This window comes from Trichechus manatus, unplaced genomic scaffold, assembly GCF_000243295.1.
Source record: "Trichechus manatus latirostris isolate Lorelei unplaced genomic scaffold, TriManLat1.0 scaffold00007, whole genome shotgun sequence".
NCBI lineage: Eukaryota > Metazoa > Chordata > Mammalia > Sirenia > Trichechidae > Trichechus > Trichechus manatus.
This window is the reverse complement of record NW_004443943.1, coordinates 9,849,915-9,872,541: the sequence shown is the minus strand read 5'-3', so window position 1 is coordinate 9,872,541 and position 22,627 is coordinate 9,849,915. Positions and strand designations below refer to the sequence as shown.

The 22,627-nt window shown below is 37.5% G+C and overlaps 1 protein-coding gene across 16 annotated transcripts in view; it reads right to left on the bottom strand.

Moving 5' to 3' along the window:
• The window catches only part of PCDH15 (protocadherin related 15), an 803,588-nt gene that overhangs the window by 728,173 nt on the left and 52,788 nt on the right, over positions 1-22,627 (bottom strand). The window lies entirely within an intron of this gene.

Below are 22,627 nucleotides of genomic sequence, written 5' to 3'. Positions count from 1 at the left end.
ATAAATATATATGCAAAAAACTAAACCAAACCTGTTACCTTCAAGTTGATTCCAACTCATAGTGACTGTATAGGACAGAGCGGAACTGCCCCATAGGGTTTCCAAGGAGCAGCTGGTGGATTTGAACTGTCAACATTTTGGTTAGCAGGTAAGCTCTTAACCACTGTGCCACCAGGGCTCCATATAGGTGTGTGTGTGTGTGTGTGTGTATACATACATATATATATACGTATACATATATATATATACATACATATATATATATATATACTGGAAAATATACTAAAATTTTTATTGTGAATAGTAATGGAATAGCAATATTCAAGCACAATAAGCCATTCAGTCATCTGCTATTTTTAATCTTATTTTTATTTGCTCTTGCTTGATGGTCATGAAAATTTTTGTTTATGAATTTTCATGGGAAAATTCTGCAATATAAAAATTCCCTAGAATCAAAATGTCTTGCATGTTTGTAAAAGAATAGATGTATCAATTTTTTTCAAAATATTAATATCAATAGAGCATAAAAAAAAATGTTGCCATGGAGTTTGATTCCGACTCACAGCAACCCTATAGGACAGGGTAGAATTGCCCCATAGGCTTTTTAAGGAGTAGCTGGTGGATTTGAACTGCTGGTTAGCAGCCAAATGATTAACCACTGAGGCAACAGCACATAGGGTGATTGATTTATTTTAAAGTGTTTCATTCCAGTAAGCAGATGTCAGGGAAATTGAGATTGGGGTAGTTGATTATGTCACAATGAATTATTAGTGAGGTTTTTTACAAAAAGAACTATAGTGATTGTTCCTGTGCAGGGTTGAGTTTTGGGGATTCCCAGACCAAGTCTGAAGTCAAACTGGGATTTCTACTCCAAAGGAGCCCCTAAAATGCTGGAAATACTAAACAAACAAACCTTAAAGAAAGAATGAAAAAATGGTGTCATTAAATAATCTATCAGATAAACCAAGAATCTTTCAGAGTTTCTTGCTCAGGACTTAAAGACACACAAAAGCCTTGGAAGTAGATTTCTTGTAGTTGGCAATCTTAATGCACACTGGGAGTCAGAGATTATGTTGGGTTCTAACACTCTCCAGTTTTTAGATAAAATCTACAGTTCAAGGGTAGTAACCCGTATTACTAGATGGGGAGGAGGTCTCAATCAGGCTTAACTTCCGTAAATAATAGAATCCCAGTGCCAGTCTAACCAGCTTGTCTTTGTGTTTATATGTGTATCTCCCTGTTCCAGGAACAGACAAAGGTGTGATAAATGGGAACACACAGACACTCGCATGATGAAGCGATTACAAATGGTGTTGGATATTATCATGGGGAACCTTTCGGAGCTTAAGGCAAAAGAAATATGTGGATGCTCTATACATATTTTTATGTGATTTTTAATGGTTATATTTTTCACTTTATTAAAGTAGTTGAGAAAAAAATGAAAAATTGGAAAGTGGCTGTTATGGATTGAATTTTTCCCCCCAAAATATGTGTTGTAAATGCTTACCCTTATAGCTGTGGTTATAAACCCACTTGGGATCGAGTTTTCTTTGTCATGTGAATGAGGTAGTATTAGTGTAGGGAGTATCTTAAGCCAATCTCTTCTGAGACATAAAAGAGATGACACAAGCAAGCAAGGAAGCAGAGGTGGGAGAAGATAGATGCCAAGCTACATGAAGATCTCCTAAGGGCAGAAGCTCAAAAGAGACAAGGACCTTCCTGCAGAGCTGACAGACAGAAAGCCTTTCTCTAAAGCCAGCACCCTGAATTTGGACTTCTAGCCTCCTAAGGAGCCCTGGTGGCACAGTGGTTAAAGCACTTAACTGCTACCCAAAAGGTCGGAGGTTTGAACCCACCAATTCTCCACGAGAGAAAGATGTGGCAGTCGGCTTCCATAGAGATTTAGAGCCTTGGAAACCCTATGGGGCAGTTCTACTTTGTCCTACAGGGTTGCAATGCATCAGAATCTACTTGACAGCAGTGGGTAGTGGGTAGCCTCTTAAATTGTGAGGAAATAAATTTCTGTTTGTTAAAGCTACCCGTTTGTGTTATTTCTGTTATGGCAGCACTATATGACTAAGACAGCAGGGTTTGACACTGAAACACACCTTCTTTTTAAGCATTTTATTTATACCAAACCCAGGATTTATTAAATTTTACTTTCCTGGCTTTAATGTAAGCAAACTCACCAACAATATTTTTAAAATCTACTTTTTTGCTCACCTCATTTTCATTTGGAAGAACTGCTATGTTTGACAATTTCTTTTGACTAAGTGACACTCTTAAATAATTTTTTACTTCAACTTATTGATCTTGTCTTTAATTAAAAAATTGGTATACTGTTTATTATGGGGTCTTTGTAGCAATTTTTACATTTTTTAAAAATATTGCATTAAAAATATCATTTATCTTAAGTATTGAGATTTTCAGCAGCCTCTTAAACTATGTACAAAAAGCAAGTGCCTCAGTTGCCTCATTTTAATTCCAGTTCTGTTGAGTTCTAAGGTTTGACACTGGGCTGTGAGCACTCAAAATAGATTGAAGAAAGTCATCAAAAATGAGAAGATCAAGGAACTGAGAGGCCATTGTGTCAAACATATTGTCCTGGTGCAGACAGTAAAGGCACGAGGATGATAGATGGACTTGAGGTAGAGAGGAAGAACTCTGAGCCCAACTTTTTAACAAGGATGGATCTCTGAGAAGATGGACTGGGGGAAGGGGAAACATGAGTCTCAAAAGAGCAGAGCTTTAGTATATGGGTAGAGGAAGAAGACACTATTTCCATCTCCTGGTGGTGAAGTGTACAAAGCGTGAGAAAATAGCCACAATTTGAAAAGGTGCAGAGAAATGGTTTTCTGGAGGAAAGCCTGAGTGGGTTTTCTGTTAAATGTTTTGCAAGGAGACGGGGTAAGCTTGGTGCTAAAAGATGAGGTAATGCTAAATACACACTTCACCTATTTTACATTCTGCTAGATCTGTCTTCAAAAGGACCTGTTATATTAGCTCAGACAGAAATATTTAGGATCTGTACTTCAGAACAGACTTTAAGAATGAAAAGAAATGAAAGCTCTGAAAATTGCCAGAATGAATGATGCCAGGACTTCTCAGTGGATAGGAAAGCAGAAGGGTGTGAACTGAAGAACAGAGGCTAAGCACAATGGCTTTGGAGTAAGTAAGACGTATTTGGTTTCAAATAGTTTCTTGAACTGATTATTTTGGGGGATTTGGCAAGTTACTTATACTCCCCAAACTTTGGTTTGTTCATCTATAACTGTTTTAATAACGTTATCCAGGTTTATTATGAGAATTACATCAGAAAATGCCATATCTGTTACGTAAGAGGCTGCAGTAAATTTATTCATTAATCGCCAAATGTGTATTGAGTACATACTGTGTGTTAGGCATTGTGCTAGGAATTAGCAGTTCAAAAACCAGACCAAATCTCATGCTCTTTTTGGCACCTACATTCTAACAGATATTAGTTATTAGTTGTAATATTATTAATGACATCAAACATGAAGAGAATCACAGAGAGTTGAGCCTATCACATGGTTCACCATGTAGTAACAGAAGAGCTGCACTATTCTTAATCTCTACAGTGTAAAGGAAGGAATTGAACATTATTTTTAGAACTTTCAAGACAAATTAACAATTTGAAAGAGAAGCAAAAAGAGGAGAATTTACAAGGGAGTTTATTCCCTATGTAAATGCTTACTCTTAACCAAGTTCTCACTTAAGATTTCAGTGGCAGCAGACTCCTGGAGGTCAAGCACTCTGTAGATTTACTGCCTATGCAAACTTACTAAATGTGTTTTGATGATAATGACAATGTTCATACTAGCCACTTCCATATGGAATCCATTATGTAGCAGGCTGCTGATTCAAGTGTTCTTACAGTGAGCTTTAGTTCCTTTACTGTTTAATAAACTAAGAAGTTCTACTCTGTGAACTATGGAAAACAAGAAAATTCTCAAAAAGAAATGTTGAGTTCAAGCAGAAAATGAGTGAAGAATAAGAGAGAAAGAAAGGCTCACTTCTCAATTATATTTTCTGTACATGGGATTACACCCAGCAGAGCTAGAACAGGCAGGTAAAAACTCAGGCTTAGTGCTATTTTTGAATCCATGAGGAAATCATATACCTTTTAAAGTTTCAGTTCTTCATCTGTAAATCAAAGATTATAATTACAATCTCATGCTCTATTTGGCTATATTTATATATTGATGCTTTATTACTTTACTTTTTATTCAAGTTACACCACGTTAAGGAGCCCCGGTGGCACAGTGGTTAAAGAGCTTGGCTGCTAACCAAAAGGTTGGCAGTTCAAATCCACCAGCTGCTCTTTGGAAATCCTAAGGGGCAGTTCTACTCTATCCTATAGGGTTGCTATGAGTTGGAATTGACTCGACGGCAAAGGGTTTGTCTTTTTTTTTTCTTTTAATGCATCTTCTGGTATATATTATATAGTACAATTTTACATAAAAATATATTATAATATATATTATATATAATATAGCATCTATACTATAACATATATATTCCAATTTTAGTAGTGGATAAATGAGGACCCTAAATGATATTCTTGCTAAATCTCCTCTCAACAGAAGTACTGCCTCGTATACTCAAATTTAAAATATCATAGTATTTCTTTATCAAAAAAAAAAAGAATATGCTGTATCTCTTTTACTTTTCTTGATTATTTTTTTCTTGATTTTTAATAGAAAATGTTTAATATGAGTGCTGAGGCTGACTCTGCAGTAAGCTATTTTTCTTCTACCTCTTCTTTACCATTACACATGAATAAATTTAAACGAAAAAAATTAAGGGTGAGTTACACCAGTTTGGTACACATAAAATGCGAAACTCAGTATTAATGTATTCCAAATCTAACGAAGCACTGTATTTTGAATAATTCCCTTTGACTCATTTTCCCTGAAGGTGAATTATGAGCCAGTTGCCCCAAAATAGTTTCTAACTCTCAGGCTTGTAGTGAATTTTCCCAAATCAAAAAGACATTTATGAGTCTTAGAAGTTTGCGAGTGGCCATCTAAAGATTAAACTAACATCTCATGTTGTCCAAAGAAAAATAGAAAGAAAGAAACCAAAGACTCAGAAAAGAAACTAGTCTTCAGGACTAACAGACTAAGCAAACCACACCCTCATCTACGCTGAGACCAAGACAACTAGATGGTGCCCAGCTATCACTAAAGACTGTTCTTATCAGGGCCACAACAGATGGATCCTGATAGAACTGGAGAAAAATGCAGAACAGAACTCAAATTCTTAAAAAAAAGTCCAGACTTACCGGACTGTTTGGGACTAGAGGACTCCTCTAGACATCTGCCCTGAGATATCCCATAAACCCTGGTGGCATAGTGGTTAAAGAGATACTGCTGCTAACTAAAAGGTTGGCAGTTTGAATTCACCAGGTTCTCCTTGAAAACTCTATGAGGCAGTTCTACTCTGTCCTATAGGGTCACTATGAGTCAGAATCGACTCAAAAGCAATGGTTTTTTTTTTTTTTTTTTTTTTTTTTACTCCATAAACCTTTAACGGAAAGTAGTTCCTGAGGGTACCTTTTAGCTAAATAACAGATTGGCTCATAAAATAAAGAATATTAACAGTGATTACTGTGAACCTTTAAAAAAATCATCTAAATGAGACCAAATGGTCAACAACTACTCTAAAGCAAAGATGAAAGGGTAAGGAGACAGGGAAACAAGATTACTGGAAGGAAAACAGCCAGAAGGGGATTAATGACAATATTAAAACAATGTGAAAAATGTAACCAATGTCTCTGAACAACACCTGTAGTAATTGTTAAATGAGAACCTGCAGTGCAATGAATTACTTCATATGGTCCTTCCAGCCATGGTCTTTGTGACTCACACAGAATGACTGAGTGGGGCTATGCAAATAAGGTATATAGAGCCTGTGATGGTTGGGGTTCTGTGTCAGCTTGGCTGGGCCATGATTCCTGGTATCGTGTAGTTGTCCTCCATTTTACATGTTGCGGATTCTGACCTCTACATGTTGATGAGGCAGGATTGGTGTAAGGTGTGTCTTGAGTTGCAGCCTTGCAGGAGGGTGTGACTTAAGCCCCACCCTTACTAAAGTCATGCCCTTCCCTGGGGTGTGGCCTGCATCTAAGATATATGTGTGTGTCCTGGCAAGGCTCTCTCTCTCTGCATCTGGATCCCAAGTCTGGTTCGTGATCAACTGACCTCCCCAGAGGCCTGCCATCTGACCTGCCGATTCTGGGATTTGCCGGCCTTCACAGCCCCTTGAACCGGCGGCCTTTCCTGTGACCTGATTCGCCAGCTTCCGCAGCCTTGTGAGCCAGCAGCCTGTGGTCTGAACTGCCAGTTTAGGTTCCTCAAACCCTGCAGCCACGTGAGTTGGGAGAAGCCTATGCCTGACCCACGAATTTGGGACTTGCTGGCCTCTACAACTGTGTGATCCATTTCCTTTACACGGTTCATGAGTTCTGTGAGACGCTGCAGTGAATTAGGGAACCCAGAGACAGGAGGGAGATTACTGAGGGGAGAGAAAGTAGTTGATGTTAGAGATGATAGAGTGGTACAGCAGCTTGGAAAAGTTGGACATTTGGGACATCTTTAACCTCTGCCTCATAGGAACCAGCTTTGTACTGATCCTTATAAAAGAAATTATTCATTTAGAAACTAACTTGTTGTGTAAAGTTTCACCGAAAACACAATTAAAAAAAAAAAAGACATTTAAAAGATGCTATAAATAATTAGGGTCACTATGAGTCAGACATCGCTGGAGGGTATACAAAAACAACGTAAACAATGGTACAGTCTTCCTTATGTATACGCCAATGCATAGGACTTCAGGTTCTGGTAACCATATCCTACCCATCCCTTTCTGGATTGCAGTACTGGAATACAGCATGGAAAAAAAGTCCTGATAATGCTAGCCTCAGGTACTGAAGGCATGATCCTTAGTTGTGGTCCCTAAACCCTCCCCTTACCTAGTAAATAATCACTTTATCAAAATATCTTCAATTGCCCTGTTTTATTCTTGTCAGGCCTTTTTCTGATATACTAGCCTGGATCAAATCTCATTATATGTACTTCCTAAATATCAATCAAATTAGTTTATTGAAATATAATGTTATAGTCAAAAATATTTGCACGTGATTTTATAATAGGGATTATAATGATATTGCATTGTATTCACGATATGGTAATAGCATTTAACAATATATCTACCATACTGAAGTGAATCCTTTTCAATCTACTTCTGTACCATATCTAGATGCTTTTATTTCCCCTAATTCTCTTAAAGGTTCACCTTAAAAGAGAAGAGAATGTAAGAACAGATTGTATACGTAGTCAAAAAAACAAGTCAGCTACTTGCTTACAACTAGAGTTCTAAAGTGGTTCTCAGATACTTCCACATGAGACTTGCTAATTTTAACAGAAGGCTGGCCCTGAAGCAATGACGCATGTTTTTGTGGCACATTTAACTCCATACAACATTGATTTAATGGGAATAGCTAGTGAGTAACTACACAGTTTTGCCCATGGTCATCAAAGTCACCAAAACATTTCTTTTGCAGGAACCAATTCTTCGTCCCGGCCCATGGCCATTTACCAAATTGGATAAATATCTTCTACCTCACTGTATTAAAATAATAATAATAAAACTATCAAACAAGCAAAAAAAAAAAAAAAAGTGCTATAATTCTGAGTTTACTAAATTGAGAAGGGAGGATTTATTGATGGATTAATTAATTGTACTTATCCTCTTTTGCTGATGCACAACTGCTTTTCTATTTATACCCAAGGGAAGTTGCATGTCAATTCAATGACGCCTTTTGAGCAGTTATTAGGGATGAACTATGCTATACAACGTAAAATACTAAATTAGCTCTACATGTTATTGATTTAAAATATATTACATAAGCAGTATCCTGACTCTGAGTACACTGATAATGACAGGCTGTTTTGCTTGTAGTTCTTTGATGCCTAATAATTTTTGAAAGAGAAGTATTTCTTTCCATTGCCTCTGTTAATGAATTAACCAAAATCAAACCATACCCATCACCATCGAGTTGATTCTGATTCATTGCAACCCTACAGGGCAGAGTAGAACTGCTTCATAGGGTTTCCAAGGCTGTAAATCTTTACAGAAGCAGAATGTCACATTTTTCTCATGCGGAGCAGGTGGTGGGTTTGAACTTCTGACCTTTCAGTTAGCAGGCGAGCACTTAACCACTGCACCACCAGGTCTCCTTGTTAACAAATTAGATGCACTAAAAACATTTCTCTGTGGTTTAGGTGAAAAATATCCCTCTCCTACAAAAATTAGCATTGGAGATTTAGAATAGTCCTTTGGTTAAGGATTAGATTTGGGACCAGAACATGGAAAGACAAATATTGAGGTAGGATAAAAATCACACTGGGCAACTGACATCTTCCTCCACATGTGAGACTGAGTTCTACAGAATGCTCACTGTTTATTTATGTATAACTTGTTGGAAATGAAAGTGGAAGGTAGAATAAAGGTCCACAGTGCCATACTTCATGGTTGGACGGCAAAGTGGCATGACAAGTCTTCTTTGGCTATAGATTATCTTTTATTTGTTTTGGGAAAATTCTGTCTATTAATGTCATGAATAGTTATCAAAGAGAAGAATGATAACGATATCTCTGAGTTATAATAGGGCTTTTTGTATGATTTTTCAAGGGTAGCGGATTTAATCAGACTTATTCAGTCTTACAGGACTTCAAACCTTGGGAGGTTGCATTGAGATCCAGAGAAAACTTTGATTGATACCTTATGGTCCACATCGTTGACTGTCAAAATTAGAATATGGTGACATATGAGGAAGTGTGCCAGATGCTTTCAGTGATTTTAGTTCTGTTAGTCATTGAAGTGATTACCACCTTTTGGGGCTCTCTCCTTTCCCACTTATCTTAGCAACAGGCAAACTTGGTATTTATTCCTCTGACCTAAAATGTTGTACATGCATTATCTCTGGCATACTCAAGAATTTACACCTTAGCGTAAAGTATGCATCCACTGATTCAAGTAATATTACTGAATATCAACTCCATTTCAGGCAAATGGCAAAAATCACATTAGTAGTTCTGCCCTTAAGGGGTATGTAATTTGATGGAGTTAATCAAGTTATTTTCTTACAGGAAATTTTGATACAAAAATGAAAAAAAAAAATTTCCAAGTCACTGGCTGAAAACTTGGAAGACTGAGATGCAGCCAGGATAGAAGGGGGCACAGAAAGCAGACCTGGAAGATCTGAAGGGAACTTTTATTTTCTTGGCCACTGTTCCTGGATTCCTCCCACTCTAAGCATTTCAATGTTTTCAAGATTAATATGGAGGTCGAGACCAGTTAAGATGCAATATCTGACAATTCTCTTGTTAAGAACTTAAGACTCAAAAAAGTTGCTGGAAGTATCTTCTGATCCTAAAATGCTATGTTTTCAGAGAATACAGAAAAAAAAATGTCAAGATTCATATGACTATCAAGAACTCTCAAATTATTGAGATGAAGCTCAAGGGCAGCCATTCTTATAACAGTTTGCTCATCATATTCATGTTACTGGTCATGTCTCTCATGCTGTTGTTACTGTTAGTTGTTGAGTCAGCCCAACTCATGGTGACCCCATGTACAATGGAACAAAACACTGCCTGGTCCTGCACCATCCCCATGAACTTTTGTGGACTGGACCATTGTGATACATAGGGTTTTAACTGGTTGATTCTTAAAGGTAGATCGCCAGTCCATTTTTCCTAGTCCCTCTCAGTCTGGAAGTTCTGCTGAAACCTGTTCAGCATTACAGCAACATGCAAGCCTCTCCTGACAGACTTAGGGTGCCTTGTCCAGAAACTGAACCTAGGTATCCTGATTGGAAGGCAAGAATTCTACCACTGAACCACTACTACCCCCTACATGCCCCGTATAAAACCCGACCAAACTGGCTGCCGTCGAGTCTATTCCAACTTGCAGCAACCCTGTAGGGCAGAACAGAACGGCCCCATAGGGTTTCCGAGGAGTGGCTGGTGGATTTGAACTGCCAGCCTTTTTGTTAGCAGCTGAGCTTTTAACCACTGTGCCACCAGAGCTCCCTGTCCCTTATAGGAGATAATAAACAGATAAGGTTCCTCAGCCAGTGTGCTTCCTTATGCAGTCCATGCATATGGTCCTCTTCTCCAGGCACCAGTCATCACTCAGAAGAGCTCTGTTGGGTGAGGGGATGTTTTTGGCTTCTGGACTCAAAAACAGTCTTCTTTCAAGGATCTTCTAGCAGTTTATTCATAACCCTGAAGTGTCCTTCTGAAGCGCATACCACAATTAAATTAAATTCAGCCAAATTAAATAACATAAGGTAAAATAAAATGACATAGCATTGATTCATGTATTGCTTGGTCTGATTTATAGACACTTTGGAAAGTTATATTTGATCACAATGGTCCTCAACCTTTAGTGCACATTAGAATTATCTGTAAAATATTTATAAATATTGATTCATACACCCCTTGTACTTTCTGAAATAAAATCCCTGGAGCATGTGTTTCTTAAAATATCTCCACAGATTTTATGCCCCCAAAAGATTAAGAACCACTGGTCTTGAGCATACAAATCAGCATTTACTCTGATTAATTGTGGTGCTTTTAATCATTTCTATAAATGTTAGTATCAAGCCCTTGATTGTTAAACTGCTCACTATAACAATCTGACATTTGGAATACTGAATTTAACATTCTGTATTTTAATTTAAAGGGACTCTTCCAGAAACATTAACCTTACAGAAAAATGCTAGAAGGAATGAGTTTAGTGGTTCTTTTTAATGAATAACCCACTGAGATTTAAGAAATAGCCTGCATACTTAAAAATAGAAATAATAATAATAAACATAGCTAGTTTAAACAAACAACAAAATAAGTATTTTATCCTTCTAAATCAGGTAGTTGGTGTAATTTTCCTAGTCAGAAATATAAAAATGTATAATAGGATTGTGAAACACCTTTAGTTGTTGAAGGTGAACAGTTCAACTATCCCGTAAGAACTTAATCAAAACCATTTTTTTTTTTTGCATCCTATATGCTCTTCCCTCTCCTTCACAAGATTGGAATGACACTGAAAATTTAAAAATACTTAAATAAAAACTTCTATTGTCATCAAAATTTGAGTAAGCATAATAAATTAATTTGTGTAGTAAATTTTGTTTCTATTTTTGACAATATCATTGACAAAACATGATTTACCTTCTGTTAACAAAAGATCCTAATCAGGGATGAAGCAAGTCTTTATAATGATTTATAAAGCATTTAACAATTTTTAGTGCTGCTTTTGAACTATGTAAGTACAATATTTCTAAATAAGTAGCCACCAAACTTAATCCCAAGATGTAAGCAAATCTAGATAAAATCAATCCCCAGCATTTCAATCTCAAAGGGCTACGTTGCACAATTTGAAGTAGTACTTGTGAAGGAACTAATGATCAAAATTATGAGGCTGCGGTATACCTGGCCCTGAGCCAGCTCTTGTGTTGCAAGTAGTAAGGAATACCTTCCCTTGAGCTCTTTCCTGTGGCATAATGCCCTGCCAGATAATAGTTACCTATGTTTATGCCATCTCTGTCACTGAAAGCAGCATCTTTAAAGTAGATACCCTATCACTCACCTTATATCAAGTATTCGTTCATTTACTTAATCAATCAACAAACATTTACCCAATGTACACTAGGTGTCAGGCACTATACTTGTTGGGCATTAGATATATCTAGTTGGACACTAGCACAGTACTTAAAGAGCTTGAATTCTAGTGAGGGAGAAAGAAAAGTAACCGAAAGTGTAATGCGTTGTAAATAGTGGGAAAATGTCAGTATAAACTTATAATGCATAGTTTAGGAAATAATTATTTGAGGGGAATTGGGATTGGAAAGGAGCCTTGGTGGCATAGTGGTTAAGAGCTTGGCTGCTAACCATAAAGGTCAGCAGTTCAAATCCACCAGTGACTCCTTGAAAATACTATGCAGCAGTTCTACTTTACCCTGTAGGGTTGCTATAAGTCAGAATCTACTTGGAGCAGCTGGTTTGGTTTTGGTTGGTTTGGGATTGGAAAGTCATAGCTATGGAAAGCTTACTGGTTAGTTGACTGAGCTGCATCTCAATATATAGAACAAATTCCTCTCACCCACTCCTGCCCAACACCTCTCAAAAATAAGAATGGATGGATGGATGGATGGATGAATGACAAAGAAATCTCAATTAAAAAATTCAGTTACAAGGTTTATGAAAATTTGCACTTTATCATATAACCCTGAGTAAACAAGGAACCCTTGAGAAATTAAATATTAATGATTGAGCAATGGCCAACATAGGTCAAATGGAAAAGTATGAGAAGCTAAGAGACTGCCCATGTGCTCACTCATTTCATCATATTGCCTCTGTTTACTCCTAAGGCTAATATCGCTGCTGAGACACTGGATTTTACAAAGTAAACTGCTATTCTGCAGTTTTAAAAACTGTTGACTGCTCTTACTATATAACAAAGAAAAACATAACTATAAGATTGCTGATCTGCTTGAAAAATATAGACACACACACAAAAAGTCCCTGAGCACCTACTCTAAGCCATTTCTGCATAGATGCCCAGGGACCTCTGGCTTGTAAAACTATCATATATTTCCACAAACTTGTTTTGGTTTATATACAAATACTAAGCAATATTTATAGGGTTTTAGTCTATAAATATTGCTTAGTATTTGTATATAAACCAAAACAAGTTACTGGAAAAGTGTGACTGTTTTACAATGAACTTTTAAATGTTTTAAAATGAACTTCCACCATTCTTCTGTCAGGTTGTCCTACTGTGGTGGTTTGCATGTTGCTGAGATGATGGAAGCTATGCCACTTGTATTTCAAATACCAGCAGGGACACCCATGTGGACAGGTCTCAGTGGAGCTTCCAGACTAAGACAGATTGGCAAGAAGGACCTTCTGAAAATACTTGCAGTGAAAACCTTATGGATAGCAGTGGAACATTGTCTGATATAGTGCTGCAGATGAGCCCCTCAGGTTGGAAGGCACTCAAAATACAATAGGGAAGAGCTGCCTCCTCAAATTAGAGTTGACCTTAATGATGTGGATGGAGGACCTTCATTTGCTGAGGTGGCACAACTCAAAATTAGAAGAAACAGCTGCAAACTGTTTAATAAGAATAATCGGAACATGGAATGTACAAAGTATGTATCAAGGAAAATTGAAAGTTGTTTAAAATGAAAGTAATGCTTGAAGATTGATATCCTAGGCATTAGTGAGCTGAAATGGACTGGTATTGGCCATTTTGAATCAGACAATCATATGGTCTACTATGCCAGAAATGATAAATTGAAAAGGAATGATGTTGCATTCATTGTCAAAAAGAACATTTCAAGATCTATCCTGAAATACAATGCTGCCAGTGATAGGATAATATCCATACATGTACAAGGAAGATCAGTTAATGTGATTATTATTCAAATTTATGCACTAACCACTAACGCAAAATATGAAGAAATTGAAGATTTTTACTAACTTCTGCAGTCCGAAATTGACTAAACAGGCAATCAAGATGCCTTGATAATTACTGGTGATTGGAATGAGAAAGTTGGAAACAAACAAGAAGCATCAGCATTTGTAAAATACAGTCTTGGCTACAGAAATGATGCCTGAGGTCGCATGATAGAATTTTGCAAGATCAATGACTTTTTCACTGGAAATAACTTTCTTTAAAAATATCAATGGCAACTGTACACATGAACCCTGGTGAATGGAATACACAGGAATCAAATAGACTACATTTGTCGAAAGAGACCATGGAGAAGCAAAGTATCATCAGTCAGAACAAGACCAGGGGTCAACTGAAGAACAGACCATCAGTGGCTCATATGCAAGTTCAAGCTGAAGCTAAAGAAAATTTAAACAACCCACGAGAACCAAAGTATGAACTTGAGTACATCCCACCTGAATTTAGAGACCATCTCAAGAATAGATTTGACATATTACTTATGACCAAAGACCAGACAAGCTGTGGGATGACATCAAGAACATCATAGATGAAAAAAGCAAAAGGTCATTAAAAAGACAGAAAAGAAAAAAAAAAAAAGACCAAAATGGATGTCAGAAGAGACTCTGAAACTTGCTCTCGCACGTACAATAGCTTAAGCAAAAGACAGAAATGATGAAGTAAAAGAGCTGAACAGATTTCAAACAGCAGCTCGAGAAAACAGAAAAGTATTATAATGAAATGTGCAAAGACCTAGAGTTAGAAAAACAAAAGGAGAACACACTCAGAATTTCTCAAGCATAAAGAAGTGAAGGAAAAATTCAAGCCTCGAGTTGCAATATTGAAAGATTCTGTGGGCAAAATACTGAACGACACAGAAAGCATCAAAAGATGATGGAAGGAAACACAGAGTCACTATACTGAAAAGAACTAGTTGACATTCAATCATTTCAGGAGGTAGTATATGTTCAAGAACCAATGGCATTGAAGGAAGAAGTCCTAGCTGTATTGAAGACATTGGTGAAACACAAAGTTCCAGGAACTGACGGAATACGAATTGAGATGTTTCCAGAAATAGATGAAATGCTAGAAGTGCTAACTCATCTATGCCAAAAAATTTGAAAGACAGCTATCTGGCCAGCTGACTGGAAGAGATCCATATTTGTGCCCATTCCAAAGAAAAGTGATCCAAGGGAATGCAGAAATTAACAAACAATATCATTAATATCACACGCAATAAAATTATGCTGAAGATAATTAAAAAATGGTTGCAGGAGTACATAGACAGGGAACTTTCAGTAACTCAACCAGATTCAGAAGAGAACTTGGAACGAGGGATATCATTCCTGGTGTGTGATGTGTGATAGAACTTGGCTGAAAGCAGAGAATACCAGAAAGATACTTACCTGTGTTTTATTGACTACACAAAGACATAGTGTCTTCAACTGTGTGGATTATGACAAATTATGAATAACATTGCAAAGCATGGGAATTCCAGAACACTCAACTGTGCTCTTGTGGCTCCTAGAGGCAGTTGTTCGAAGAGGTTCAAAATCAGGAAAGGTGTGTGTCAGGGTTGTATCCTCTTGCCGTACTTATTCAATCTGTATGGTGTGCAAATACTCTTGGGAAACTGGACTATATGAAGAAGAACAGGGCAACAGGATTGGAGGAAAACTCATTAACAATCTACAACATGCAGACGATACAACCTTGCTTGCTAACACTAAAGAAGACTTGAGGCACTTACTGATGAAGAGCAGACCACAGCCTTCAGTATGGATTACACCTCAACATAAAGAAAACAAAAATTCGCACAAGTAGACCTATAAGTAACATTATAACAAACAGAGAAAATATGGAAGTTGTCAAGGATTTCATTTTACTTGGATCCACAATCAACACCCATGGAAGCAGCAGTCAAGAAATCAAACAGTGCATTGCACTGGGCAAATCTGCTACAAAAGACCTTTTTAAAGTGTTAAAAAACAAAGATGTCAGTCTACGGACTGAAGTGCGCCTGACCCAAGCCGTGGTATTTTCAATTGCCTCATATGCATGTGAACGCTTGACAATGAATAAGGAAGACTGAAGAATTTATGCCTTTGAATTATGGTGTTGGCAAAGAATATTGAATATACCATGGATTGCCAGAAGAATGAACAAATTTGTCTTGGAAGAAGTACAGCCAGAATGCTGCTAAGAAGCGAGGATGGTGAAACTTTGTGTCACATACTTTGGACTTGTTATTAGGAGGGACCGGTCCCTGGAGAAGGACATCATGCTTGGTAAAGTGGCGGGTCAGTGAAAAAGAGGAAGATTCTCAACTAGATAGAGTGACACAGTGGCTGCAACAACAGGCTCAAACACAGCAACAATTGTGAGGATGGTGCACCACCAGAGAGTCTTTCGTTCTGTTGTACCTTGTGTAGCTATGACTCAGAACAACAACAACAAAATTAACTTAGAGCTTAATTAGCTGTTCTATACTTTTTTTTTTTGGTAATGCCAAAATACAAGCACCCAAGATCTATTAGCATTGATTTATTTGCATATGATACAAATATATATCTGTAAAAACAGTGTGGGGGCAGTGTCTAACCTCCTCCAAACCCAAAAGAGGGAAAGAGAATCAAGAGCAACAGCCCAGGGCTGATTCCTATGAGACAGGGGTCAGGCATGCCTTCTCTCTCCGCCATTTTTACCAACTCTGACCAACCATCCCTCCCACAGCACTCTCTACTGGGTTTGACAATTCATTGCAATGGCCACACAGAATTCACAGACAATACTCATGATTATGAGGCTTATTATGTAAATAACGGTTACAATTCAGGCTCAGAAACACTCAGGATTCAGTTCTTCCATTAGGACAGCCTCTTCCCAGCCATGCTCGCAGGCACACCTCTCCCTGGCCCTAGGCCTGTCCCCAAAGGCACTCAGCTTTCTCTCTACGTGGGCCAGGAAGCCCACTACACTGTCTCCTGGTGCCGGGCCTCTGCCACTGCTTCTTGCCACCTTCAGGGTTACAGCTTGCTCTCTGTGTGCTGGGTCCAGTAGCTTCTCAGTGCAGGGATCTCAGGTCCAAAGGAATTGTTGGCTCCTGGCTGTTCTTCCTTGGTGGTAGTGGGATTCTCTCTTTCCCTCCTCTAGGGTCACTCATTTCAAGCCCAGCAGGATGGCAAAACTGACCAGTTCCTTTGGTTGCATACCTTATCTGCACTATCCTCCCCCCACCCCACCCCGTTCCGTCACCTGGATGGGATTTACAAGACCATGGCTAGACAGGCCACACAAAAGTGATCCATCACACCACAATATCTTCCTATTTTTTCTCTAGGTAAATCATGAAAGGCTAAAATAGGAAAGAATAGGAGAAAACAATATTTATAAAGCATTGATTATGATACAGAAAACAACATATTTGAAAAACAGATGCAAAATTATTTTATTTTTAGCTACCCCCTCTTCACAAAGCACATTGTTAAACAGTACCTTTTTTGAACTATTTAAACAAAATTGATTAGATATTTTCTTTTTTATTTGGGGCTCAGAAGAAAAAAAAGTTCTAGTTACTGAAGAACTATTTTAAAATGCGAGAGGTGCAGTGGTCTCTTTCAACTCCCAGGTTCTTTTTCTGAGATGGCTTCATCTCTGTATACAGCTGTAATGCACACTTCATTTCTGACTCAGGAGAGCGAGTACAACAAATCTCTTGGGGATGAATCTTACATAAAATATCTTTATAAACTCTTTCAACTTTACGGAATCATGGAAGCCTTGAGTTAAATACATCTTTAGAAGTAATTTAATCTAGTTTATACATTCGTTCATTCAACACATACTTATTGAGCAATTATTATTCTAGTTCCTATGGAAAAAAATTCCCTGTCATTATGGGGCTTATATTCTAGCCTGACCTGGAGCCTTAAACAGTTTGGGAGTGATCTACATTGCCATTATTTGATCCATTTTTTTTCCCGTTCTTTCTATTCTTTTGAAAATGAGAATTAATAAAATAAACTAAAGCAAACTCTAAGTAGACAACAACAACCTTAAGTTGTGCACACAAGTCATCTTAGAAGGGAATAAGCGAATATTTGGAAGATGATGCCAAAAGACCCATAGTTCAATATTAAAAGCTTTCTGTCTAGAGTTGTCAGATTAAAACAATCAGCAATGAAACTACATCAAAAGTGTCTCCAAAAGACACAACAAGGTCTATGTACATCCATCAAGGTTTTCAACATGAGTTTTTTAAGGAAAAATGCATTCCCTATAATAAACTGGATTCCAGGACACTATTGTGAAATTTAGTGTGTTGGGATAGGGCTGAAGGTGAGGTTAGATGGATGGGATTTAGAAGTTAGCAGATGAAAATGTTATGCAAATTAAAACAGTATTTTTATATTATTTTAAAGTATGGAGACTTCCTTTTAGATTTAAGAATGAGTCTAGTAAACACATATTCTGTTATTCAAAGAGCCAAAGATCACTTTGCAATTATAGCTTTATCATTTTTTGCTAAAGACAATCGTATTAGAAGTCAGGATACTAGTGTTTATATTGAAGCTTTGTCATTTACTAGCAGTGTAATACAGGGCATTCATTCACCTCAGTTTTTTCATTTGTCCAATGGGGATTAAACAATTAATCTACACAATAGAAGTTATACCATACTGATCTAGGATTAATAATACATACATAGATTCACATATAGACTATTTTATACAGCACTAAAACACAAAATAATATTAATAAAATTTATCACCTATGGTATTTTCCAATCCCTATACTTTTCCTCAAGTAGCCCTGATGGCACAAAGGTTAAGCACTTGGCTGATAACTGAAAGTTTGGAAGTTAGAACCCACCCAAGAGCTCCTTGGGAGAAAGACCTGGCAATCTGCTCCCATAAAGTTTACAGCCTAAAAAACCCTACGGTTGCTCTGAGTCGAAATCGAATCACTAGCAACTAACAACAGTATACTTTTCCTCATATTTTGCTAACTAATTATATTGCTTATTAATGTTATTTTTAAAAATAAAGATTTTCTTTTCACAAATTTAAGTATGTGTTTTTGACCTTTGTTAAGAAAAGATTAATTATCATATGGGTTTATCTTTCATATCTATAATCATATAAAACAGTTTACTTCCATAGAGACTATTAAATTCATTTGATTATCTGATTATTTCACTGAAATCTGTTATTGGTAAGAAGCATAGCCTCAATGACATCAGACGTGAAATAATAATTAAGTAGTAAAATGAATCTAACGTGGGATCTGAACACATTTCAGGTCTCATTCAGAGCATTAATTTTCTTGTCATAGTTACATACACTTTTTAATCATGCTTTTTCGTGTGGGAAAATATATATACACGCAAAAATCATGTATTTCTACTTACTATTTAAACACAAAAAATCAAATAAAAAATGTGTATCTGATACCAGCCCGCTTAAGAAATAGAACATTACCACTAACTTAGAATCTCTCGAAAACCCTTTACTATTTTCCAGATATAAAGAGTATCTTAAATTTTGTTTTAATTATTACTTGCTTTAACTGACAGACTCATGGTGACCCCATGTGAGTCAGAGTGGATCTGTACTCTATAGGGTTTTCAAGGTTGTGACCTTTCAAAGGCAGATGGCCAGGCCTTTCTTCTGAGCCACCTCTAGATGGGTTCAAACCACAAACCTTTGGGTTAGTAGTTGAGAGCTTAACCCTTTGCACTACCCAGGGACTCCATGAGTTGAATCAACTCTACAGCAACTGGTTTTTGGTTCATTTATAGATATACTACAATGTATGCATCCTTAAAATATGTATTAGTTAGTTTTCTCATTTTTTGTATTTACATAAATGAAATCATACCTTTGATAGATCAAGAAGACCAAATGTATGATTGAGAATATTTTATCCAAGCAATTAACAAATTTGATCAAATGAGCGCAATATGTAGAATATTGTAAAAAAACAATTGGAGAATACAAAGATTTTCTAGAGTTTCTTTTTACTTGAGCTACTTAGATGATTTTTTTCTTCCTTGATCTTCTTCCTATTTTACTTTACTAAATGGAAGATTGGTTTATGTTACTTTTTCACAGTCAAATGAAAAGCAAAGACATCTCACAGCTAAAGTGTGGGTGTAGGCATGTACATAATACTAAAATAACACAGGGTGAGGGTTTTTTTTTTTTATTCTAACAAGAAATATTACAATTGACAAATGCTATTCTTTGACCAACAGATGTGAAAGGCCCATGAAGAACTGTAAGTGTAACAGTATCCCAATATACAGAAATGGATAGGCGAGCTTATCACCTCTCAAATTGTACCATAAATAAACAAATAAAAGTCCATATGCTAATCAACCACAGCAGTTACTTCAATTACAAACCTCATTTACAAACCTGGAAGGAAAAGAAATCAATTTTGTTTCCTGCTATCATATTAGTAAAGTGTGAAAACAGACACTCCCTAAAGTACATTCAGGAGCCCTGGTGGTGCAATGGTTAAAAGCTCGGCTACTAACCAAAAGGCTGGCAGTTTGAATCCAGAAGCTTCTCCTTGGAAATTCTACAGGGCAGTTCTACTCTACCCTATAGAGTTGCTATGAGTCAGAACTGACTTGACGGCAGTGTTTTTTTTTTTTTTTAAGTATATTCAACACCCGCACAACGTCCCTTCAACGGTAGAAGTACTTAACTACAACGATTTCGTAGAAGTTAAAATAGTAGACAAAAAGCAAACAAAACTACTGCCCAAATGTAAATATCTATGTTATCATTCTAAATTAAGACTAAAATAAAAGATCAATAGAAAGATGATTGATCTGAAGATAGAAACATGCCACATGTGCTTCTATTTAGGATACAAGGATATACAAATAAATAACAATAAGTATTAACAATAAATATACATGAATTTCAGGAACAGAAAAAAGGCTTCTACTTTTAACTGTAGACTATGGCAATCATCTATTATTATGTAAGAAATAGTTTAAAAATAATTGCTTCTATTTAAAAGATTGCAAATACCCTCAAAAGTATGTTCTGAAAGTTGAGATACATAGAAACATGTTAAAAATTCTACAGTATTAACAGAATGATCCCCTAAATCTATCATCATGATGGGTTTCCATTCTTGATTTTGGTACTCCTAAAATAGTAGGGTTGTATCCTTTCACCATTCCTATTCAATCTGTATGCTGAGCAAATAATCTGAGAAACTGGACTATATGAAGAAGAACACAGCGTCAGGATTGGAGAAAGACTCATTAACAACCTGATACGCAGATGACACAACTTTGCTTGCTGAAAGTGTAGAGGACTTGAAGCACTTACTGATGAAGATCAAAGACCACAGCCTTCAATATGGATTACACTTCAAAATAAAGAAAAAAAAAAATCCTCACAACTGGACCAATAAGCTACATCACGATAAATGGAGAAAAGACTGAAGTTGTCAAGTATTTCATTTTACTTAGATCCACAATCAACACCCAGAAAGCAGCAGTCAAGAAGAAATCAAAAGACGCGTTGCATTGGGCAAATGTGCTGCAAAAGACCTCTTTAAAGTGTTGAAAAGCAAAGACGTCACCTTGAAAAATAAGGTGCGCCTGGCCCAAACCATGGTGTTTTCAACTGCCTCATATGCATGCGAAACCTGGACGATGAATAAGGAAGACCAAAGAAGAACTGACACCTTTAGACTTCTGGCAAAATGGCACTCTAGGCAGAAGCACCACGCCGTCCCTCCACAGCAAATATCCAAAAAACTAAGCCAAACAGAGAAAACACCAATCCTGAAACCCTAAAACATCAAATGAAGAGATAAAGAACTCAGCCAAGCACCAATGGAGTGAGAAAACTGACAGAGAATGGAGAGCGAGGAGAGACTCATACAGAGGTCCCTATCAGCTGATGCAGCGAAGATCCACCATCTTGGACTCCTATCAGAGATCAGCAAATAGAGGGTATGAGAAAGCAGCTTCAGGGAGCTTCCAGTGGGAGACAGAACAATTGGTGACTTGCGATATACACTTTCCCACGCCCCGCTCTTCTTCACCCCCACTCAGCCTCCTCTACTTCCCACGGCCACAGTCTCTTGTCCAGGAAGCACCGGCTGCTTGGATTCCACCTGCCCACACTCGCTGGCTCTCTGAGTGCCATTTGTTGTTGCTTTTTTTCTGCTTCTTTTGAATTCTTCCTTACCTCTCACCACCTCCCCCTCCTTTTGCTCAAATACCTGGCTCCGTGCACCATCTTTGCTTCTTCCTGAGGGGCTGAGGAGCTCTGTTTGAGTGTGGAACTGCTTCCCGATCTGGGCTGCCACGCTGGTGGGACCCTGGGGCTTTTGTTTGTTTATTTGTTTTCTTTTCCTTTTCTGGAGTTCAGAGCCCATTCCAGCTGGGTGGTGCTGTGCTTCTTGGAGCCTACCCCCTTTGCTTGCGCAGACGCGCAGAGGGATCCCTGAGAGCGTTTCTTTTTTCGTGGGGTTTTTTTTTTTTCTGTTTTTTCTGAGGGCTTTTCTTGTTATTTTTACTGTTTTTTTTAAATTTGCTTTGTTTTCTTTTCCCTCTTTTTCCCTTTTTGTCTTTCTTCATTACTCAATTTCTTGTCTCTCTATACCTTCCTTCTCTTTCTGTTCCCTGAATATCTGGTGCTGAATACCTCTATGACTTCTAGCCAGGCTGTACTGCAACACCTGAGAACAACTTCCCCAGACCTCATAGCTGCACCGGTGGGATCCTTGGGAGCTTTGCTATTCTTTTTCCTTTCTGATTTTTATTTATTCATTCTTTTCCGTTTTTTTCTTCTTCTTCCCTTTTTTGTTTTTCTCCATTTCATAGTCTCTCATCTCTCCACTCCAAAAGCAGGCTCCCCTAGTACTCTTTTTTGTTTATTTGTATGTTTTTGGCTCCTGTTTCCCTCTCCTCTCTCCCATATCCATCTTCACACTGCACATAACAATCTCCCCCCTACATCCTGCCTACCTGCACCGTGCCCTTAACATCACACCACCAAGCAGCACAGGCACGGCCTACTGGAACCTGCCCTGCACTGATTACCGACCC